The following is a 24,709-nucleotide window of genomic DNA, read 5'->3' on the forward strand; positions in this document are numbered from 1 at the left end:
AGTTATATTCCATATATACTTTCAGGATGTTTGAGAGTGGTTTCAGACCTCCAGGAGTTATATTGCAAAATCTAGTTTTTGGAGGTTTTTTCAGTTTCCAGACTTAGTCAAATTTCAGGGTCAGGACATTCCAGACTTAGCCAAATTTCAGGATCAGGACCTCACTCAAGCCGGACTTGCCACCCTATTGATCTCCCCGACAGCGCTTCAAGTTATATTCATTTGATAAAATGCACCTCTTTGGACCTTTTCACATCGTCAAGACGTTAAAATCTTGCAAGGACAAAGCAAAATTGGATTTGTAGCTCCGGTCCTTCACTGAGGGACAGGAGCGATTTTTCCCCTGGAGGCATTTCTGTGCTCATGAAAATCTTCAATTTATATTCAATGGAAAGATCTCGCCTTTCTCCATCACTTCCAATTCGTAATTCATCTTGACCCTACAGGAATAGTAAAATATTTGAAAACGAGCTCCCGTCCTTCACTGAGGGACAGGAGCGATTTTGCTCCTACAGGCCAAAATAACACGATTTTACACATTTTAACACTTCACAAGGCGAAAACAAATCATTTGAAATGCCTAGGATCAAAAATCAAAAATGTCAAAATTTGGTCAAAAAAATATTCAATTGGACAAAAATTCACATTTCATCTTCAACACTTAGACAAATTTAAGCTCTGCATCAACATTCCAATTGAAAATTAGACCATTCTGGCGAATTCATTGCATTCAAAATTTGCATTCTAGAAAAGGAAATTCAAAAAGCTCCCAAAACCGACTGGATTCAAACCAAAACCCTAAAAAGCAAAGCGAAAACGAGCAAAAATGAGCAAAAAAACATGGGTCTCCATTTGCAATGGGGCGATGTGTGAAAACGTCACAACAATACCTTAGCCAATTTTCATGATTTCCAAGAACTATGTCCCGAAGGAAGAAATTTTAAACACTTGGTCAATTTTTTACCTTTCCTGGAATTTTTTCTTCTTGGGTGCAATTCTTCCCCGATGAAAGAATTCATCTCTTTGTGCACTATCCATGAGAAGATCGTTTTAGCGCACTCCTGTGTTCCTAGGCAGCATTTTACACTTGGTGGGGAATTCTTTCAATTCCATGGATTCCTTGCATCCCTCTATCTGGCGCTCCTTCTCTCACTTGGGCGCTAAAATGCCTTGGTCAAGGACTTGCAATTTGCTTGTTTCTTCATGCACTCCTCATTCTGGCACCCTCCACAAGGCTGGGGTGGAAATTCCTCTTGAGGAAGGAATTCATTGTTTTGTGAATTGTCCATGTCTTCTTTTCAACATCCCTATTTTTTAGGGATCCTCCTAAAATTTAGGAGCCAGGTTCATTGGATGGAGAATTCTGCCACGATTCTGAATCTATAACAATTTCCTCATTTCGACGAGATTCGGTGTCTAAAAATAGCAAATTCGAAAATTCGCCCGAGGGGAATTTTGCTTTTTATTCCTCCTTGACTCCTTGGATTCCATGCCTTAGGCAAAATTTCAACTTTTAGCTTGGGCGGAATTTTCACCATGCCAAGGATTCATGGATTTTTCTTCTGTCCTTGGCTTCTTCATTTTGGCGCCTGATTGCAGACTTGGGCGGAATTTTGCTAATGCTAGGGATTCATGGATTTTTCCCTCTGTCCTTGCCTTCTTCATTTTGGCGCCTAACTGCAGACTTGGGCGGAATTTTGCTAATGCTAGGGATTCATGGATTTTTCCCTTTGTCCTTGCCTTCTTCATTTTGGCGCCTGACTGCAGACTTGGGCGCAATTTTGCTCTGGCCAGGGATTCATGGATTTTTCCATCTGTCCTTGCCTTCTTCATTTTGGCGCCTGACTGTAGACTTGGGCATAATTTTGCTAATGCCAGGGATTCATGGATTTTTCTTCTGTCCTTGGCTTCTTCATTTTGATGCCTGATTGCAGACTTGGGCGCAATTTTGCTCTGGCCAGGGATTCATGGATTTTTCCACCTGTCCTTGCCTTCTTCATTTTGGTGCTTGACTGCAGACTTGGGTGCAATTTTGCTCTGGCCAGGGATTCATGGATTTTTCCATCTGTCCTTGCCTTATTCATTTTGGCGCCTAACTGTAGACTTGGATGCAATTTCGCCCTGGCCAAGGATTCATGGATTTTCCACCTGTCCATGGGAATCCCATTTTGGCGCCCAATTCCACATTTGGGCGGATTTTTGCTTGTGCCATGGATTCATGGATTTTCCACTTGTCCATGGGAATCCCATTTTGGCGCCCAATTCCACATTTGGGTGGATTTTCGCTTATGCCATGGATTCATGGATTTTTCATCATTTAATCTCCCAGACTTAGAATATTTTGACCTCCTGTGATTTTGAAGTGTCTTCCCGAGCTTTCCATCTTAGGCATGGATTTCTAGCACTTGACCCATTTCTGGCTTTCTTTGTCTACTGTCTGACTTTCCAGAATTAGAAATGTGTGCGAATGTCTGATCCTCGTCGCCTCATCTGACTGACCCTGCTAGTAATGACTTTCCAAAAATAGAAATCTTCAAGGTGTTAGCGTTAGATCCTAGACAGCGTGCAGGAATGACTTACTATAAATAGAAACTTACTAAAAATAGTAAGTTTGATTTTTGGCAAAATGATGACATTCCGGGACTCGAAAAAATCCCTAAAAAATAGGGACTTTCTAAAAATAGAAAGTTGCTCCGTTTGGGTTCAAATTTTACTGGGAGGTCCCTTGAAGGGTCCTAATTCCAGTCGTATGTTCAGTTTTCCCGAAACCCTAACAGGAACCCCTAAAATCTAGGACAAAAGGCAGAAACCCTAAAAAAAGGACAAAATGGGGGCCCTAAACTTCATAGAATTCACCCGACAGAGAAGCAGATTAAACCTAATTGACCTTCGAACATCCGCAAAGCGGAGAGATTGAAGAGATTGCTACCAACACACACAAAAAACCAAGACCAAACGACCGCAAGGGCCTAAAAGCTAGGGGGTCTCTATCTGGGATGGGGTGATGTGTGATTAGGTCACAACAGGTCCTTGTATACTAAACAAGTTGTCCAATGTATGAAATAGGATAATCCTTGATTGTGGCTTGGACTCAAGATGTAGAGATATGCAATTGAGGATACGTACTTCGTAGATTTTATGATCATGATGCATCATTGGGCTATTACTTGCTTAGACTTATAGTTTGATGGGGGTTGGGGGCAACACCCCAACGGGGTCAAGGGGTAGTGCTCCGAGCGAGGTTGAGGGGCAACACCCCTTGTGGAGCTGAGGGGTAGCACCTCTTGTGGGGTTAAGGGGTAGTACACTTGGTGTGTTCCCTATTGCAATATAGGGTGGGGTCGAGGGGTGTATACCCCATCACCAAGCCCAAATGAAGACCTTAAAAACCACACAAACCTTCATGGAGCATACCATTTTCATATTCATTTGTAAATCCTAGATGGGAATGTCATAAACCAAACAAGCATTGAAAGGTTGTAAGTTTTTTATTAAAAAGTAACTAAAATGTTGGATAAATGCTTCACAATTTTGTTTATTATCTTTTTTTAACTTTTTCTCCCCAGTCTTGGTCGAGATTGGCTTGTAGGATTTGATGAGTCTGGCGAGCCTTGCAAACTCGCTCTAACTTGAGTCTTGAGTCCCTAGGCCTCTTTTAACTTGCTCACATCGGGACTTCCTAAGTCTGGGCGAGTCTAGGCGAGTCTTGTAACTATGTGTATAACTATGCGATTCTAATCATACCAAGTGATCCTAAAGACTTCAGACGATGATCATAAGCAATTGAGTGACTTTCTAAAATAGCAAACTCCTCCAAGAAGTTTGGAGAGCTCCCAAAAGGTTGAAAATCAATTCTAAAGGCAACAAGAGGGTCACCAAGACCAACTGAACTCATTGCCATCTACAATATTGCAAGGCTTCTCTTGTGCTTCACAAGAACTTTTGAGTTCTCCTATACTCACCAATTAGCCTTCAAAAGAACTAAAAAATTGGGCTAATTGTTCACAAATCAATTTTTCTTAAAATGGTGATATTACAAACCTCCAGTAGTAACTGCACAATCCTAATGTCTTCTATTAATTAAATAAATTATTTATTTATTTTACTAATTTTTTTTGTATTAAGCATCATAGAATCACAAAGCTCATTTTTTGCTCATTCGAGCATCCACGTTACAAACTTATTACAAATACCAGCTCCTTTCAAGCAAACTTATTACAAATACTAGCTCCTTTCGAGCACCAAACTAGAAACAACAATTGGAAGACCAAGGGTCACAACTTAGAAATCCACTTTAAACAATGATACAAATACAACCAATGGAAGACCAAGAGTCACAACTTAGAATTCTACACAAAGGTGTCCCTCATGGGAGTTGAACTTGGGTCTCCACATTGAGAACTCAACGCTTTAACCAACTAAGCTCAACCCCTTGGACTATTTTATTAATTCATTATTCTCTTCCACTATTAATTAAATAAATATTTTTAATTTATTTAATTAATTCACTAATCCTCTTCTTTCTAATTTAAATAAATATTTATTATTTATTTATCTGCCTCCTTCCTAAATTAAATAAATATTATAAATATTTTATTTATTTAATTCATCTAGCCCTTTCCTTTATTAATTAAATAAATACTTTTATTTCTTTAATTAATTCACTTACCTTTTTCCTTGTTTAATCCTAGCCCTCCAACTTGTTCACATGAATCATAATCTAAAATTGTAGGCATGTGACAAGTGTCAATCACCTCTTTGTTCACTTTATGCTTTCTCCAAAGTTAACCCACCTCTTAATCTCCTCCCTTCATCTCTACCTACCCTCAAATCCTATTGATTCTCTTTCATCTATAAGATCTTGGCCATTCATGATTTCACCCCTTAATCTAAACCCTCCATTTTTGGGATGATCTCTATAAAAGAGGCATCCTCCTCTCATACAACAACACACATAGCTTGAGCATACCAATACTTTGCCAAAATCCTTCTAGAGCATACATCATCACACCTTTAGACATACATCATCACAACCACATCCATTCTTCCTTGAGCTCTTGTGCAAGTGCAATACAAATCTAAGAGCAACACCATCAAACACAAGATCATGGAGGATAGGACAACAATGGAGGTGAATCTATGGTATATGTGAAAGGTATATTTACTTTGTTTATATGCATGATAGTTCTCAATTGATGCTTTGTTGAATTAGTTTGTATATCTAGGGTTAGTGGTTGGCTTAGTTAGGGTTTACAAATAGGTTACAATTCAGCATAGATAGTAACTACACAATCCAAGAAAACCTCTCAAGTGTGACATGGTCCTCTGTGGGGGCCAATCAAGAACAGCTTGAATCTTCTCTTGGTCCACCTTAACTCCATTGGCATCAATTACGTGTCCTAAATATAATACCTTTTTCATTTTGAATTCGCACTTGGATACCTTAGCAAATAATGACTATGCCTCCATAATAGCCAAAACCTCATCAATATGTTGAAGGTAGTCTTCCCAAGATTTTCTATAGATCTGGATATCATTGAAGAACACAAGCACAAACTTTTGCACTTGCCTATTAAACACATGGTTCATGTAGGACTGGAATGTGGTAGTGTTGACGTGTATTTTGTACATGATCATACACAGAATAAAATACCCAAAGGCATCTTATCCTCTCTTGAATAAAGTCTCTAACTGCTGAAGATTCGCATGAAGGATCAGTTAGGATGACTCCAATGTTCTGGTTAGTAGGGTCTCTCCGTGTGGATAAGCTCCAGCGGTATGATGTGATTTGCTGTGTTCTTAAGGGGCCTTACACTCCGAAAGTCTTACTAAACTAAAGAAGCTTTTCAAAAAATAACAAAAGGATAGGGTTTGCAAGAGGTCTAATCTAATCTAACCCTAAGAATGACTTCATGTGGACAAGACTTGGCAAGATTCTACCAACTTCAATTTCGCCATAAAATAACAACTCAATTGAAATTGATGCGATCTTCTAAGGTAACAAATGATTTTCAACGCATCAAAGATCAAAGACACTACCACGAAGGTACATATCCAAGATACAATAATGATTGAAGGTTAAGTGATTCAAATATCTCCAGTCGACCACGCAAGGCGTTCCTACAATCAGCAAGAAGCTAGTGGTTTGGATTACGAATCCTACCAAAGATCAAGTCTCACACTATGTCCTTCAAATTAACACACTACTTTGATTGAGCATGATTCAAATGAATTGAACAACCATGAAGATAACCAAGAAAGTTGCAACAAAACACCATAACTTCAATATTTCATTGATTTCAAAGTCATCATGTACAACAATTGCTTGAATTCCTTTCCTCAAACTCAATCTTGCTACAAAAATAAATTGCTTCTAAACTCTAATCTCTCTAATACATCAAACTCTCTCTCTAATCTCTTAACTATCTCTATTACAAATGAAATGAAAATGAGGGTATAAATAGCATCCTCAATTACAATGAATGGTCCAGATTGAAAGCAGATCAACGGTCAAGATCATGACACCTAAACCCTAATTAGGGTTTGTTACAAATAGCCTCCTTTTATTGCACAACATTAAATGCATAGCCGATTATAAATTTGGCACGAAAATCTAGGAGACATAGACCAATGGCAATTAAGGTGCCATGTCATCTATAACAACCTCTCATCTAGAATCTTATTCCCTTTCCAATTCTCTTTTTTAGCATATGCAATGAATCTTGATACGATTCCTTCGATCTCTGCAATTGGAATCTCGGGAAGATTCTTCATACTTTCTTCCAAGTGGATGACCTGATCGAATGCATCTAGAAGAGCTGCGTCCCATGAAGATTCAAGTTCCTTTGTTCTTTCAATCAGGAGCATGGTAGCAAACATCTGGTCCTGTTGCTCATCTGTGATATTGACGTCCTTGCAAAAGATGACCTTAATCCTATCCTCCAATTCCTGCAAATCCACATCTGTCTCAACTTCGATCCTCCTGCTAAGAATGGTACGTAGTACCTCAAATACTCTGTCCTGGATCGGGTTGATCACCTCCTCAACATGACTGCATCTAGTACTGATGTCCTCGAAGACAACTTCCTTCATCTGGAGTAAGGTGGACCACTGAAGTAAACTGTGAGGTCCTCCATCCATAATCTTTTCCTGTGCTAAGACCTTCCTCGATGTTTGTCTGATTACCTTCAAGACAGGAATGATAACCTCTTTGGTATGAGCAAAAGCAGCTACTGTTATCATCAAATTGTGGATAATCTCAAGAACCTGGATAGCCCTATGAATAGTCTTCATCATCCTTGTTGTAAATTTTACGGCAACTGTATGAGATTTGTCCATCCAAGTACTCATACGCTGGACCATACTCCTGAATCTCTCTGCCTCACCAATTGATTGAAGGGGAAGTGCCTGTATGGGTGATCTTGCTGGATCCTGACGTCCTAAAGGTTGATTGAGATGGCTGAAATATGTTCTCCATGCACCAACCTCTCTCTCAAGCTTCCTATTCTTCTCCATTTCTTCTCTAAGCTTGTCTTTCAAGGCCTCAAATGAATCGGTGGCATCATCTAGTGTCTGCTCGGCTGTGGATGGACCTAGCTCAAATGTCTCTATATCATATTCTTCTGCTAAGATCTCACCTTCATACCTCTCCACTGCCGGTGTAGCTATCTGTAATTTTCTGGATCCAGTCTCATCTCTAATCATCTTGGACATCTTGGTAGCCTTCCTCTTTTCTGTCACTTCCTGGGAATGTCCAACAAGGCTCTCTAAGTCAATTACATTGTCTTCGTCCTCAATCACGATCACTTTTGTTAATCTTTCCTTCAACCAATCTGGGATGGCAGATCTCGTCTCTTTAACCTGTATTTCCTTGGGCAATTCATCTTCTCTAGGAGGAGATGTTACTTCATTATCTTCCCCATCTTCATGCAACTCATTGTCTTGAAGAGATCCACCTGTTGCCTGTCCTTCTTTATCATTCTGTACCATTGACTCCATAGAATCTTCCACTTCAAGTGTCCTCTTCTCAGGTCGAGAAGATGTGCCGGATGAACGATCTCGGTTGGCCCCTTGCTTCTTCTTGGAAGATTCTCTCTTTTCAGGTCTCTCTTTCCTCTTCGAGCCTCTTGGATGGAGATTGCCTTCACTTGCACTTCGAAGGTTGCCTTCAGTTGCATTTCTGGGATTAGGATTACCTTCGCTTACACTAGCTCCACCTTCGGCTGGTTTCTCTTCCAAAGTGAAAGTCATAGCTATGCCTTGCTCTCTCAACTTCTGATGCTGCACATCAACCCATCTGCGAGTACAAGACAAGACTGGAGCCATCAAAGCATCTAGATCCACGACCTCGGGCTCATTCCAATCTAACCTTACTGATTTGCTTTCTCGGTCATAGGATGACTGGAGATGTCTGCCACTGTCCTGAGCTTGGTCAGCCACTCTATAAATCTTGCATTTCCTGATGAAATCCAAAGGCAATCTAGAATGCATTTTTCGTTTCACTTCAAGATCATCTAAGAGATTTATCATAAAATCTTCAATTTGGTACTCATGCTTAAACTTCCTACCGACTGTCTCCTCTAAATGTCCATGTGGATCAAAGCTTTCTCTCAAAGCAAAGGATGAAAAAGAATACAAGGCTAACTCCTTCTCTGCGTCATCCATAGCTAAAGCATTAGGACATACCTCGACTGAATTGCCCAAAATGATAGGTACTGGAACTCCATTCCCATGTCTGTGTCTGAATGCCTTCGCATAAGCTGCCAACTGTCTTGTTACTTCAAGTAACACAATTCTGTCTGTCGGATATCTCGGCAACATGTATGGAGGTAAAGGACATCCATGTACTCTGATATAAGTAAACTTCGGAAATTGAATAAACCAAGCACCATACCTCTTTATTAATTCCTGTGCATCCTGAGATAATCTGTTGTGAATCCCACCTTGCAACGTCCTTGTGATGTTCATCATGAAGGTATCATTAACTAGCTTGTAGTTGCTTCCTGGCGGATGATGCAAATGGACATAGGAATCACAAACCCTGACCTCGCCGGGTCCTCTTCCAATCACTCCTCTGTGAGGTAGTCCTGCATACTCGAAGCTCTTGATCAAGGCATAGATGACGTATGAACTCATGTGGAAGGACTTGGTAGCCTTGAGTCTCCTCAACTGTACGTCCAAGCAATGGCTAATCATTCTAGCCCAATGAATTGTTCCTTTCCCTTGAACGATCACCTGGATGAAGTAGAACATCCACTTCTCAAAATAGAAGGCGTGAGGGGCTCCTGTAACTCGGTTGAGCATTGTGATCAAATCTCTGTACTCCTCCTGGAAATCAATCCTATGCGGTGTGTTCGGGATCTTGCTCAGGCGAGGACGACTCTTAAGTAGCCAGTTCTTGTTGATGATGCTTAGACAAGCATTTGGATCATCCTCGTACATTGACCTGGCTCCTTCTATGCTCTTGTATATCATGTCTCTATGCTCTGGAAGATGGAAAGCTTCACTTATAGCTTCCTCTGAAAGATACGCCAAGGTGTTTCCTTCATTGGACACGATCGTTCTGGACTGAGGATCATAATGACGAGCACACTCGATCATCAACTCATGGCACTGAACAGCTGGAGGAAAGCCGGCCGCCTTAATGATGCCACTCTCGATTATTCTCCGGGCGACAGGTGATGGCTTGCCAATGTAAGGGACCTCTCGAAACTTCTTCGTGCTAAAGTTACCCAAGTTGGTATCTCCAATGTTGCTCCACTTAGACACGATCTTGGTCTCCACTTCTTCGGTCCTTTGATCTTCCTTCATGAGAGCTGGACGACTGGTGGATGCTCCCGCCTTTGGGGTCGCCATACCTACACAACATTTCATAATAAGTACTAGATCTTGCAATATATATCATAAATTAGAGAGTAAATTTTAGGAAACATCATGATAAGTCTTTGAGTTATCATTTCCTAAAAAAAACGATTGAGCTAGTGGAATTCAAAAATTTCAAAATTCAAAATTTGAAGCTATGACGATCAACATTCAAAATCAAAACAAGGGATCCTCGCCATACCTTATTTGAGAGCTTAACTCTAGAATGAAAAATAAAGAGAATTCGCCTAGGCAAAAATCGAGATTAGATGGCTTCAACGTGATCTCCTTCAAATGAACGTCCTCTTTATCAATTCGCCACCCTTGGGGATGCCTTTGACGTGATCTTCAATGTCTTTCGCCTTAATTCAAACTTCACGTTCGCACTCCTTAGATGATGTTTACGCCTTCCTTTGATGAAATTCGCACCTTGAACACCACTCGCACCTCCTCTTGAATGATAATTTCGCACCACCTTTGGATACTCCAAATCGCTCTTGAATGTGGATGATAAAATGATAATGTGAAAATGAAAATCTTCACCACCCTTTATAAGCGCTCACACCACAATTACCTTGAGGCCGACTTGGTAAAAATAAGGTAATTAAAACGATTTTTAAATAAATAATAAGGCCGACCTTTCAATCCAAGCGCTCCATTTGATTTTTAATCAATTAATAATTAATTATTAAATGCCTTTGTTTTTTAATTTAACAAATTCGATTTTTTACAAGGCAAAAATAATTAATTAATATCTTGCGCAAATTTTAAATGCTATTTTAATTGAATTTTTTAATTTATCGAATTTAGCATTTAAAATAAATTAAAAAAAATGTTTGTTAGCGCCAAAATTCGAAGGTGAAAAGTACAAACCTCATCGCCCTGGTCCCTGACTGAGGGACAGGAGCGAAATATCAACTTGGTCTTGGTTCTCGTGCTTTGGACGTTTAAAATCTCCATCCTTACGTTGAAACTGGCGTTTTTGCAAGGGATTTCGAACTTGAGTGACTTGACTTTGAAAATGAATGTCCTTTAGATGTGATATCGCCCTGGTCCCTTGATGAGGGACAGGAGCGAACCCTACGTTCTTACTTGAAATTCTTCGTTCTTGATTTTAACTCCTCGTTCATTACCTTTCAAACGACGTTTTAAACCCTTTGCAACTTTGTTTTGACATGATCTTCGAAGGATAACAAGTGTTTTAGCAAATATCGCCCTGGTCCCTTGGTGAGGGACAGGAGCGATCCTGGTGTTTCTCTCCTTGATCTCGCTTCTTTAATCACCAATCCTCTTTATATGGCAAGCAATGACATAGTTTCTCCATTCCACGCTTGTTTCACTTGACTTCCACAAGGCATATAGATGTTTGGAGGATTATCGCCCTGGTCCCTTGGTGAGGGACAGGAGCGATCTCCATGTTCTAGTCAAAACTCACCATCTTTCAACCTTTGCTTCTTGTTCATTGCCTTCCAAACGATATCCTTGATCTTGTGTATCCTTGCCTTGTCATGATTTTGAAAGAAAATGAATGATCTTGTGAAAATCGCCCTGGTCCCTGACTGAGGGACAGGAGCGATATAGCTTCCTTGGCTCAATTGATAGTCATTTGACGTTTGAAACCTTTGTATATCATCTTCTTAAGACACCTTAGACCTTTTATCATCTCACATAACCTTGACTTAACGTGATCTTTTGAAGGATTTGGTCAATATGGTAAATATCGCTCTGGTCCCTGACTGAGGGACAGGAGCGAACTTCAATGTCCTGGGCTCATGCTTGCTTTTAACAACTTGCCATTACTTTCATCGTGAAAAATGAAGTCCTTTGATCCTTCTTGGTCGCTTAATACTTGTTAAACTTTCAAAATCTAGGCCTTTATGAAAATTTCGCTCTGGTCCCTGCCTGAGGGACAGGAGCGAACTGGGTGTCTTGGTGTAATTCCTTCAACATTGGCGACTTTGGATACTTCGTTCTTCATTGAGATGCCTTAAAACGTCCTCACCACCTTGTACTTCATCTTGGAGTGTCTTGAACTTGGAGGAAAGGCAATACAACCATCATATCGCCCTGGTCCCTGCCTGAGGGACAGGAGCGATCTTGCTCTTGTAGGCTTCATCTCACTTTGCTAACTTCAAAAATTATCTTCAATGGTCTTGTAGTGCTCCGTTTCACTCATCCATGCCTTGGAATTCGCTCTTACTTGGCAAGAAATTTGTCTAAGGTAAAAATCGCTCTGGTCCCTAACTGAGGGACAGGAGCGAACTTAGGCATTTGGGTCCCTTGTAGATGTTTTGTAATCTTCAATTTGTCTTCAACGGGTTCAATTCACCTCCTTTCTTGCCATCAAACTTAAAACTTGCTTGATCTTTGTTTAAAACATGCCTTATGAAGAATTTCGCTCTGGTCCCTGGGAGAGGGACGGGAGCTATAATGGATTTCGCCCTGGTCCCTGACTGAGGGACAGGAGCGATCTTGGCATTCTGGTCCACTTTTCTTCATGTTTGTGCCTTCAAATTATATTCATCTGGTAAAATGCACTCCCTTGGATCTCTCCAAATCGTCAAGTTGTTAAAATCCTGCAAGGACGAGGTGATGTTTGATTTTAAGCTCCGGTCCTTCACTGAGGGACAGGAGCGATTTTGCTTCCTGAGGCATTTCTGTGTTCGTGAAATTCTTCAATTTATATTCAACGGAAAGATCACGCCTTTCTTTACTACTTCCATTCGAAAAATCATCTTGATCCTGCAGAGATAGTAAGAATTTTGAAAACGAGCTCCGGCCCTTCACTGAGGGACAGGAGCGATTTTGCTCTTGCAGGCCAAAATATCATGATTTCACAAGTTTAATCACTTCACAAGGCAAAAACAAATCATTCCCCATGCCCAGGATCAAATATCAAAAAACTCAAAATTTAGGTCAAAATTACTCAATTGAATAAAATTCACATTTTCATCATCAACACTTAGACAAATTAAGACTCTGCACTCAAAATTCCAATTGAAAATAGACCATTCTGGCGAATTCATTCCATTCAAAATTGCATCCTACAAAAGGAAGCTTAAAAAGCTCTCAAGACTGACTGGACTCTGGCCTGAAAAGACAGTAACGGAAACCCTAAGGCTTGACCCTAAATCCAGACAACTGACGAACTACCAAAACCCTAAAAAGCAAAGCGAAAGGCGAGCAAAAACAAGCAAAAAGAGGGGGTCCCCATTTTAAATGGGGCGATGTGTGAAATGGTCACAACAGGTAGGAGTGTTGGTCAATCCAAAGGGCGTGACCAAAAATTCATATGCCCATAATGGCATTTGAAGGTTGTCTTATGCATGCCTTACTCTGATCCAATGATACTTGGACCAAAGATCAATCTAAAAAAAGTAGACCGCCCTACGAAGTTCATCTATGAGCTCATCAATCTTGGGAATCAGATACTAGTTCTTGATTGTTTTCTTATTCAGTGCCTAGTAGTCTATGCACATCTTTCTTGCCCCATCCTTCTATTTGACCAGAACTATAGAAGAAGCAAAGGGACTCAAACTAGGCGTAATGTGCCCCATATCAAGTAGCTCTCGGATGGCCTTCTCTATTTCTTCCTTGTGCCTCTTTGGGTGGCTGTAAGGAGTGGTAATCATTGTTTAGCTCCCTCCTCTAGTTCAATCACAAGCTCAAATCCTCTCTTTGTTGGCCTTCTTGGAGGAACATTATTGAAAACCATACCGAGTTTGTCTATTGTAACAACTACCCCGTGGTTGCTACTATTTTTTTTTTCTTTCCCACAAGAACCAACTTAATCATCCAAGCTTCTTATTCTATCTTAGAAGTGTTGACTTCATAATTTCTTCAATCACCATAGTGGTGACAAATTCACACCACCAACTATGCTTGCACTTAATGATGGTAAGCTCTTGAGGTTAGTATCCCCATTAGACCTAGACCTAAGCCTCGAGGGTTCATTCCCAAAGACCTTGCCTATGTATCCCTTCGAGGGAAGTTGATGGCTTCTTAGTTTGCCCTTGAAGTTTAGAGGGAGTTCATTCCCTCCTCTCATATGATATCTTTGATCTCTCTTCAAACCAAGACTATTTATTAAAAATTAGCCCAACAATAATAAAACAATATCTTATTGCGTTCAAATAGTGTACATACATACACAATTACATCGGGGGTCATACCTTTCCAAAACCATATACACAGTGACTAGCTTGTATATATATCACACACATGATGTCTAGCTCTAGCTTATGTCACATATACATAGTCACTAGCTCTAGCATGCATCAAATATTCATAGGGACTAGCTTCAATATACACCTCTCATGTATAGTGACTAGCTTCAATAGGCATCACATACCTAGTGACTAGCATTAACACAGTGAGGAATCAACATATCCATAATGACTAGCTACCACTTGCCCATAGTGCATCCTAGATAAAAGGATTGTTAGTGCACTGTGCACCATACTGTGGGACACATTCTTTTGCCCAATCTTCCACACCATGAGCAAGTGGGAACAAGATTTGATTTATCCCATACTACATTGAGTGTCTATCCTCATCCTAACAAAGCCAAGTATACCATTTCCACGTCAAGATATGCCCAAAATTTTACGAGATTGGTCCAATTCTTACCTACCTATTATTCATTAGAAATTCTCTTCCCTATAGTCCATTGGATGGCTAAGCAACAAGGACATCCTTCGCCGGCATGGAACTAGCCCCCAAGCCTACATGCTCTTGGTGCAATCTGTTTAATACCTTAAATCAATGCAGGGTATCCCTTGCCTACATGCAACTGGCGGTAACCATCCGCTAACTAGGTGGTACGACTGACAGTCTACCGGCATATTATGCTCCTTGACTATTGTCAATCTCGAGCGGATAAGCTTATTTTAAGTGGGGCATAGGATTTATCCTTCAGTGACCACCTCGGATAGAGAGGACTAGTCTATGTGCTAGAGGAATACAATCCTCTACCTATACCCTTGTAGGGTCCTATCTCCATCCGTTGTTGTAAAAGTCATGGTCTGTACATGGCTTAGCATTATAATTGGAAGAGAGGTTCCTAATTTAGAACAAGTAGGTTATAATCAAGACAGGTCGAGGAATATTTGCATAAAGTCTTATAGGTCTAGGATTAAGTTACACTTGGATCCAATTCAAGATGGCCTCTGCTCAATAGATAAACAAACCAACTATAAGGTGGTCTACCCTTTCACTTTATCAACTCATCATTCAGAAACACAATATATATTAAATACGAGTTATAAGGCTTTCTTAACTCTTCCATATTCTTCTAATGCCTTTCCGGCCTCATTTGAAGCCTACTAAAGAGGAAAGGTCGACAAGTTAGGAACAACCCCATACCTTGGAGTTATCCCCTACTAGACCCTACCCCTATGGACTTGAGGTCACATGGGCATCCTTCACCCAAGGACCACCTACGTTCTCGCTTCCAAATGGGTCAAAGTCACACGTAGTACTCCTCACTAGGTATCTCAATCTTCAAAGGACTCACACATAGGTTCTCCATAATTAAGGTTTCATTAATCATTATGCATAACAATTGTTGGGAAATCATAACTAAGTTCATACTTTACCAACCTATACTATTATAGTTCCCTTTTTAGGATATTGAAGTTTTGACGCAAAGTCCATTTGTTATTATTTCATAACACAATTAGAACATGCCAAGGTTTTATGTGCTAAACTTGTTACTTAACCTATAATTACCCTAGTTCACACAAACCCTTAGCAAAACACTTTCAATTGAAGTTCACATAATAGATTTAATATGGAGGTTCTTCTACCCTTGGGGTCAATAGTTATCTTATAGTCATATAAAAGTCTTTTCCTCAATATCCAAATACCATTCTAAAGTTTTATAGCTTATATTATCATTACACCATATATTATCATTACACTAAATGAGGATAAAATGACATTTAAGGAACTCAGTTCACCTATTGTCACTACAATAGAATTTTCCAAATGGCCTATAATCACATGCATTTTGGTATCTCCTCAATATAACCCTACCTCTAACATTTCCAATGTTACAAGCATCTAAAACCTCATGGCTCTTACAACATAGGTTAATCATTAATCCTACTCAATATTCCATCACCCAACACAACCATTGGTACCCCTTCTTTCATTCCCGTGTTAGCTCTAGTAACAAGGTTCTCATATTTAAAAATGTTCAATATAAACAAGGTTCAATATAAAGAGCCCATGTTAACTGTGTCATAGCCCATGTTAACTGTGTCATATAAAGTATTTACCTTGGTATCAATGGATTATCAAAATTAAAGGTATATTTAGTAAAGTGTGGTGGTAGCACCACTAAACAATGTCAACCTTGATTACAATGTAATGCAATCAAGAGTCGAGGTTTATATTAATTATATGTTATACTTGGTTCATGTTATAAGGTTATCTTATAGCCAAAGATTTGATCCAAAAGTATTTGCCATCTTATTTCTCTTAAAGTTCAAACATAAAGTTATTCAAATAATTTAACCCTTCATTATGGTAAGTTCTTAGTTAATAAATTCTCCCCAAAATATCCTATAGGTTCATCTCCACGATGTAAAGGTTAGGTTGGTCACCTAACAAGAAATCCTCTTTGTATGCGCAAACAATACTTAATCTTTGGACCAAGACCTATGCATTAGTGAATACATATACATGAAGTTACATTATTACAGTCATAATTCCACATGCAAAAGTTATATCCTAAAGAAAAGTCATGTAAGGTATAATTTCTAGTCTTATCCTACATGTAATAATATGTACTTGCACACATCTTATATTCACAAATTCAAAACTTCTCATTAATGTATAAATATGATCAAATGGCACAATTTGGTATATCATACCAAGTGAATGTTCACACTACCATGCATAGAGATAACAGATTTGATTTAATCCCTCCATAGAGATAATCTATTTATGAGTATGTAATGGACAATGATAACATATAGTATCGTACCACCTGTTTTTACTCATGATTCTAAAGGAACTCTTACAATATTGTTCATCCAACTAAGAACAACATATTTGACCCAAACTAATAATAATAATATTGTCCTATATATCAGGATATTATAACTTAGGGGATATCATAGTATAAGATCACTATAGCCCAAAGAGTCATCACAACACACCCATTATGCAAGCCTTGATATGGCTCCATGAGGTGTCCAATTATAAAGAAAGGAACTCAATATATTCTACCAACCAGAACAACTATCCATATTTGAGTGTTGTACTACTACTTTTTGAGTTACAATAGCGTGCCATGATCAATCCTTCCATATATTTCAATATAAACAAAATTTATTTACATAATCTGGATTATCAATACCGAAGTCACAAATTATTATAGCATTTTTTGAGCAATGACCTATACCCTTATGTTGCTCAATGTAATGAAATTTATGCTTAATATACACAGCCAATTGCCATTACTATTCACTTGTACTAAGATTTCATGAACATTTACTATAATAGCCAAATATGGTAGTCCTCTCCAGTACATTACAATTCTTAATTTACTTTACTGATAATATTATATGAGAATATAACCTGGATGCCATAGTAATCATCCACTTAATAGATGCAATAGCATGGTTTCTCAACAATTGTGTTAATCAATAGAGCTCTTATCATGTTTCATGAAGAGCTACCATGTCAAAATAACTAATATATTGCTTAAACTTTATATGTTCCTTATATGAATATATCAACTTGGAACATAGGGAGATGATCCCACAAATCACACCTACATTTTGATGCAAGAAAATAACATTCTTAAATATCTAAAAATGTGTCATAAAACATCAGTGTGAAGTTAAAGAGTACACTATTAGAATTATCCCAACATCTTTGCTCAATTACTGTTTTACTAAGAAACATGATTTTCCTATGATGTACCTTTCAAACCCTTTTCAGCCATAGAAGTGAGTAATCCAGAATTAAAGGTTATTAGAAAGGGAATATGGTGGAGGAGAGTACTTAACGAGAAATGTGTTGAAAATATTTCCAATGTAGGCGTTGCATTCATATATCTCTTCTAATTCCAACGTTCTTATTTCAGCATAGAAAGAAGGATGGCATCAAGATATTGTGGAATCATTTGCATCTGCCAATTGCATTTCTCAGGCCCTTTAAATAATTTTTTCTTGCAAATATCATGTGCCATTGCAATCCATGAAACCCATTTCTTAAGAATTTCATCACCATTTATGCTTTATCTCTTGCACGGTTTCCCCTTCTCCCTAATTTTCCCTCTGTTTGCTCCCTCATGTCATCTCTCCTTCCAACGTGCTCTTCCTCTGTAGTTTCTTGTTTTCTTTTTATCTATCTCCCATGACCAATCTCTCTACCTTTTCCCTCTTCCAAACAACTTAATCTACATACCTCTCCAAAAATAAAACAGCGCATCCATCTATGCTATTATGCTTTGAGTCCATGACCTATTTAGAAGCTTTCATTGTGGTGTGCAGGCTGGCAGGATGGGGTTCAGGAACAGGGAATCGGTTCTTTCTTTTTTTTGCTCCCATTTCCATAGGCAGAGAGAACACTAGCATAGGTTGTAGATTTTGGTTCTACACTTATCAATTGCATTTGCTTGATAGTTCCAAAAGCATTTTGAACAAATAAAATTTGTGCATACTGCCTTCATTTCATTCCATAAGACCACATTTCTTTCAGATTTTCTGTCAAGTAGTTCAGCTTTGTTGCATTCCATAATACCACATTTCGTTTGGGTATTCTATCTAGCAGTTTGCGTGCTTTGTGTGTGCTTGAACAATTTGCATACATATCTACCAGAGCAGTTGCAAGTACAACATTCAACAAAATTCCTTTCTTCTTACTGCTCTTGATGGATGTCCATGCCACTTCCCATCAGACATCCCTTTAAGAGCTCACGCACAGATGGCTCCCCCTTCATTGCAAGCAAACATATTCATGATGAAAGCTATCGAAAATGTTTTCTTTTTTTGTGGTTTCTCCTCCATTCATAGGCTTGATGGATGTCCATACTTTTGTCAGGACTCCCATTCTGGCATCCTTCCCAAATGTACTCAGGGAAGTGAAAGTTGTAGAGGGATACCATAATGCGTACCCAAGCACCCATGCTTAATTAATGGAAATTGCAGGAGGTCACTTGACTCGTCCTTTCCCTGTTTACTCATCACTTCCTTGAATAATTTATTTTTATTAATATTTCACCCATTTAGTGACTATTCAAACGAGGCCATACACGGGGATGTGACATCTATGCCTATCTTTGAGGTAACATTTTCTTACTTTGTAATATGCTAATTGGTTAGCCTTTGTAGGGGCTTGCAAAATTGTTTAAAGTGTATTTGAACTTTCCCTTCTAGTGTACTATATGTTTTACTTTGTCTAATTATGGATAGAAGGCATGATATTTCCACAGTCCATGACATAAATTGTAAAGTTTCTGGTAGATACAAAAATGATATACATAGTTACAACCAAAAGCTTTACAACTAATTGTGAATTGTTAAATGATTGCTTGTTCATTATTACTTCTGGTTAGTTTTGCAAGTCTTAGCTGTAGAGCCTAGCTCATGGTTAGTACTTGCATCCCTAGTTTTCATTGTGAATGTGCAACTGTGTATGTGGTGAAGGTATATAATGACTCAATTGCCCAAAATCAAGGTACCAATTTGTAATGGTCCCTTTTGATGCCCTGCCATTCTTTAAATAGTTAAACATCTTTTAATTCTTTTTTACTTTAGTTATTTTTTCGCCTACATGCTTGAAACCATTTTCATAACCTTTGTCAAATCCTAGAGAGCTCACCTTCAAGCCATGTTTTCAGAGGTTTAGGCATATAGGAATCCTGCTTATCTCTACAGCCATTGCTTTAGCAATAAATATCATTTGTGAGCCAATACTAGATAGATATTCAGATGGCTGAATTGACAAGATCACAAGGTGCATATTTGTATGAAATGTTTAAGGTAATTCATGAATGGTGACGTTCCACCATTTTCCAAATAACCAATCACTTCAGGAGTCATGAGAGACCTGGGGAGCCTATGCACAGGAGTAGGAGACAGATTCACTAAATTTGTATATCGCTCTTTCATTTTCTTAAAATTTGGATAATTGTTCTTTTAGGATAAGTCTCAGTTGGTTACCTGCTGCATTTCTCTTAAATCATAATAATTACTGGCTTCATGTTATTAAAAACAATGCATGCTTTACTTTTACCACCCTTTTAAGTTTAAAATCTATTAGTATCATGGGTTTTGCTGTATGATCTGTGGTATCTGTGTTTTTAGTAGGCTAAAATATTTATATATTCATGATTTTAATAATTTTTTGTAGATATACTCAAAATGAATGCAACCCCATTTTTTTTGGGTGTACAGGTATTCCTGAACCCATAACATATAGTCTTTAACCATTAATCAATATTTTCTTGTATCCACTACAATTTCACATCCCCTTGGGGAGGCCATCTTCTAAGTTTTGTCCACTGCAAACCCAGGAATTGTCAGTCAACATTAGCAAATTTGACAGTATTTGTAGCAAACATAAGAAACATCTGTAACATTGAATATTGGAAAGGCTCTCATACAATGTTAGAAAACCTGGAGGGAGCATTATTTTATTCAGAAAACAATAATGCCACATTTATAGATCTCAACAATTGCTGTATGAAATATAAATTGACCATAAATAATATAATTTGTCATGCCCCTGTCTTAGATAAACCCTAGTCTCTGCAATTATAAAACCCTAGCCACAGAAGTACATAGTTAAATATGGGCAGTTAAATAAATGCAGAAGGCCGACCCAAAATAAGTGATAAATATTGGCTATAATTAGTTAAGGTAGGCTGACTAGTTTACAAGCAGTGAAGTCTTTAAGAGGGCCGACCTGATTAAAGAAGAATAAGCGGCTACTTAAGAAACAGTTATATTTTTAGAGAGGGCCGACTTAATAAAGAGTGATTAAGACAACGCTTAGGGAGGTGCCCCTTGCAAAGGGAATGGTTGCTGTGAAAAGGTATGTACCTCACCAAATAAGAGATATAAAAGGAGGATATCAGGAGCAGAATAAGGAGGAGAATAAAAAGATGAGAAATTCTGAATTCTGAGTGTGAAATCAGAAAAAGGGTATCCATAATGACTCAGTGAATGGAAAGGAACTTTGATCTATAATCTGATAATCAGACATGGGTTAAATAATCAGCTATTGAGATCAAGGAAAATTACATCTGCAATTCAATAAAAGAACACAACTGCAGATCGGGGAAAAAGGATCAGAGTATCATATGATCTGCACACATCAAACCATCTAGGGAATAGGAAAGGCATTGAATCAGACAAGAAGGTAATCAATCAGTCAGGGAGAACAGAAGCAGTTTCAGAATTAATACAGATAGTCTGCAGACCTATCTATCTTTAAGTATTTGGCCTTAATTCAAGACTTAAAATTGGCAAGTTACATTTCTTTAATATACTTCATATCTCATTTGGTGATTCTAGGGAAAATTAAAGGAATATCCCAATAGGGGACATTTACAAATGGTATCACAGCACCATTCCTGCTAGCCTGAGGGACAGAGGATAGTTAATGCAAACTAGCCAAAGGGCTCAATTCCTAATATATATAAGCTATCAAGGAAGATCGAAACATTTGCAACGATCCTTACAAAGAATGCCAATATAGATCAAGGAAAAGATCCTTATGAGCAGAAAAGGCGAACTAGGATCAGACCTGTAACAAATCAGATCTAGATTCACTATATCAAACAGATAATAGCTTTAATAATAAATATTGTGGGAAGGGAAGGAGGTGTAAGGAAGGGGAGCAATTATAAAATAGCCATCTAGGTAGACCACCCTGAGTGGATGTCCAATGTGCCTGTTGCTGGGGTGAAGAGGGTGAGTGTCTGCTCTTGGGCTTAGATAGATATATTACAGGCCCCCTGTTATGATTTCCTTTCCCATCTCTACAAGGATTGGCTATTGACTTAAAGGGATGAAGCATGAATAGGGAAAGTAGATATAAGCACCCCACTAGGTAGACCACCCCGAGTGGATGTCTAATGTGCTTGCCATTGGGGCCAAGAGGGTGAGTGTCCACTCTTGGGCTTAGTGCGGGGATGGATTCAGGCGGACCTATCATGCTTCCTCCTCCAAACCCTATCGTGATTGAATACTACGGCAAATTCTAGGGTAAATCCAGAATGAGCAAACAAATGGTCAAAAAATTGAGGACCTTCATTGGAGTAGAAAGGTGGGGTTAGGCCCTCTTTCTGGTTCTAAATGGCTTATGAGCAGCAAGGTGGGGACAAGCCCCCTTCCTAGCTCATGAGAATAGAAAGGTGGGGTTAGGCCCCCTTCCCAGCTCATGGGAGTAGAAAGGTGGGGTTAGGCCCTCTTTTTGGCTCTATGTGGCTTATGAGCGGCAAGGTGGGGTTAGGCCCTCTTCCCAGCTCCTGGGAGCAGAAAGGTGGGGTTAGGCCCTCTTTTTGGCTCTAAGTGGCTTATGAGCAGCAAGGCTGGGTTAAGCCCCTTTCCTCGCTCATGGGAGTTGAAAGGTGGGGTCAGACCCTCTTTCTGGCTCTAAGTGGCTTATGAGCAGCAAGGCGGGGTTAAGCCCCTTTCCTCGCTCATGGGAGTTGAAAGGTGGGGTCAGACCCTCTTTCTGGCTCTAAGTGGATTTTTAATGGCAAGGTGGGGTTAGGCCCCCCTTCCCGGCTCGTGGGAGTAGTAAGGCGGGGTCAGATCCCCTTCCTAGCTCCTAACAAACTCTTTGACGCACTTGCCTTCTGCAGATCCAAATTCTTCTTTCTTCCTTCCTTGATCCTACCAGCCTACAAGGTAAAAGTAAATCAATGGATGCATTCTAGTCAACAAGAAGGGATGCATCCAACAATTTGTGTATTTACATCTATGCCCCATGTCTGCATATATGCATGTGTATGCTTTGTGTTTTTATGTGTATGCTCCGTGTTTGGTTCATACCTGATGTGTTTCTAATGATTACTGTAAACATATTCCAATTATCATGAGATTTCTTTTTTTTGTTGATCTAGAATATGAGAATAACTAAGAGTGAACCAAAGATATAAATTTATTTATAAAAAAACAATTTAAGATCATAGATGTGCATCATGCTTCTAATTCTCGTAGTTGCAAAGATTGGCTTAAAATCCATCATTGCTTGAGGACAAGCAATCTCAAGTAGGGCGGACTGTCATGCCCGTCTTAGATAAATCCCTGGTCGCTACAATTATAAAACCCTAGTGACAGAAGTACATATTTGAATATGGGCTGTTAAATAAATGCAGAAGGCCGACCCAAAATAAGTGATAAATATTGGCTATAATAAGTTAAGGTAGGCTGACCAGATTACAAGCAGTGATGTCTTTGAGAGGGCCGACCTGATTAAAGAAGAATAAGTGGTTACTTAAGAAACAATCATATTTTTAGAGAGGGCCGACTTAATAAAGAGTTATTAAGACAACACTTAAAGGGAGGCACCCCTTGCAAAGGGAATGGTTGCTATGAAAAGGTATGTCTCCCACCAAATAAGAGATAAGAGGATATCAAAAGGAGGAGCAGAATAAGGAGGAGAATAAAAGATGAGAAATTCTGAATTCTGAGTGTGAATTCAGAAAAAGGGTGTCTGTAATGACTCAGTAAATGGAAAGGAACTTTGATCTATAATCAGGAAATCAGACATGGCTTAAATAATCAGCTATTGAGATCAAGGAGAATTACATCCGCGATTCAATAAGCATCAAGATTGGATTCAAACACCTGCAACAATCAATAAAAGAACACAACTCCAGATCAGGTAAAAAGGATCAGAGTATCATATAATCTGCACACATTTAAGTTTGAACCATCTAGGGAATCAGCAAGGAAAGGCATGAATCAGACAAAAAAGAAATCAATCGGTCAGGGGAGAACAGAAGCAGTTTCAGAATTAGTACAAATAGTCAGCAGACTTATCTATCTCCCATTATTTATGTTGAGACACAGACCAGCTAGGACTCGAACCTAGGACCTTCCATACGTTGCTGGAGTGCTCTACCACTGAGCTACTGGCCCCTCTTGGACCAGTCCATCGTCGGTCCGGGTGTGGCTTATTTCCAACACCAACACCCCCCCTTAAACCACACCTCTCGTGTGCTTGGGGCTCCTAGCCTGGACCTGGCTCTGACACCATGTTGAGACATGGACCAGCTAGGACTCGAACCTAGGACCTTCCATACACTGCTGGAGTGCTCTAACACTGAGCTACTGGCCTCTCTTGGACCAGTCCATCGTCGGTCTGGGTGTGGCTTATTTCCAACACCAACAATTTAGCCTTAAATCAAGACTCAAAATTGGCAAGTTACATTACTTTAATATACTTCATATCTCATTTGGTGATTCTAGGGCAAAATAAAGGAATATCCTTATAGGGGACATTACATAATTGGAACCTCCTTTGAAGAGGCCATATCCTTTGCTATGTTTTCTAAGTTTCTTGTATCCTTGAAGTCTTTAAGAAGTGTTGAATGTTTCTTGTTTTTTAAAGCACCTAGCAGTTTGACTTCACATCCTGAAATCCTTTATTAACGTCTATGTTGAGCTGAGAGAATTATTTGCACTTTTTAAGTTTTGAAAGTTCGGAGAGGCTGCCTTCATCTCTTTCTTTCTCTTCCCCACTTTTGTGCTGAGATTTACATTTTTACCATCAGGTATCTCAATCTTAGAGATTATTCTTTCAACTTCCTAGTCTTGGTGAGATGTACTGCCAATCCTTTCTACATTGTCAGAGAAGTGTTTTTCAAATGCACAAT

General features: G+C 39.0%; 1 protein-coding gene across 3 annotated transcripts in view; it reads left to right on the forward strand.

The window, feature by feature from the left end:
- Nucleotides 1–24,709, forward strand: part of LOC131073663 (O-fucosyltransferase 38) — a 70,317-nt gene that overhangs the window by 42,470 nt on the left and 3,138 nt on the right. The window lies entirely within an intron of this gene.

Source organism: Cryptomeria japonica, chromosome 11 (assembly GCF_030272615.1).
Source record: "Cryptomeria japonica chromosome 11, Sugi_1.0, whole genome shotgun sequence".
Classification (NCBI taxonomy): domain Eukaryota; kingdom Viridiplantae; phylum Streptophyta; class Pinopsida; order Cupressales; family Cupressaceae; genus Cryptomeria; species Cryptomeria japonica.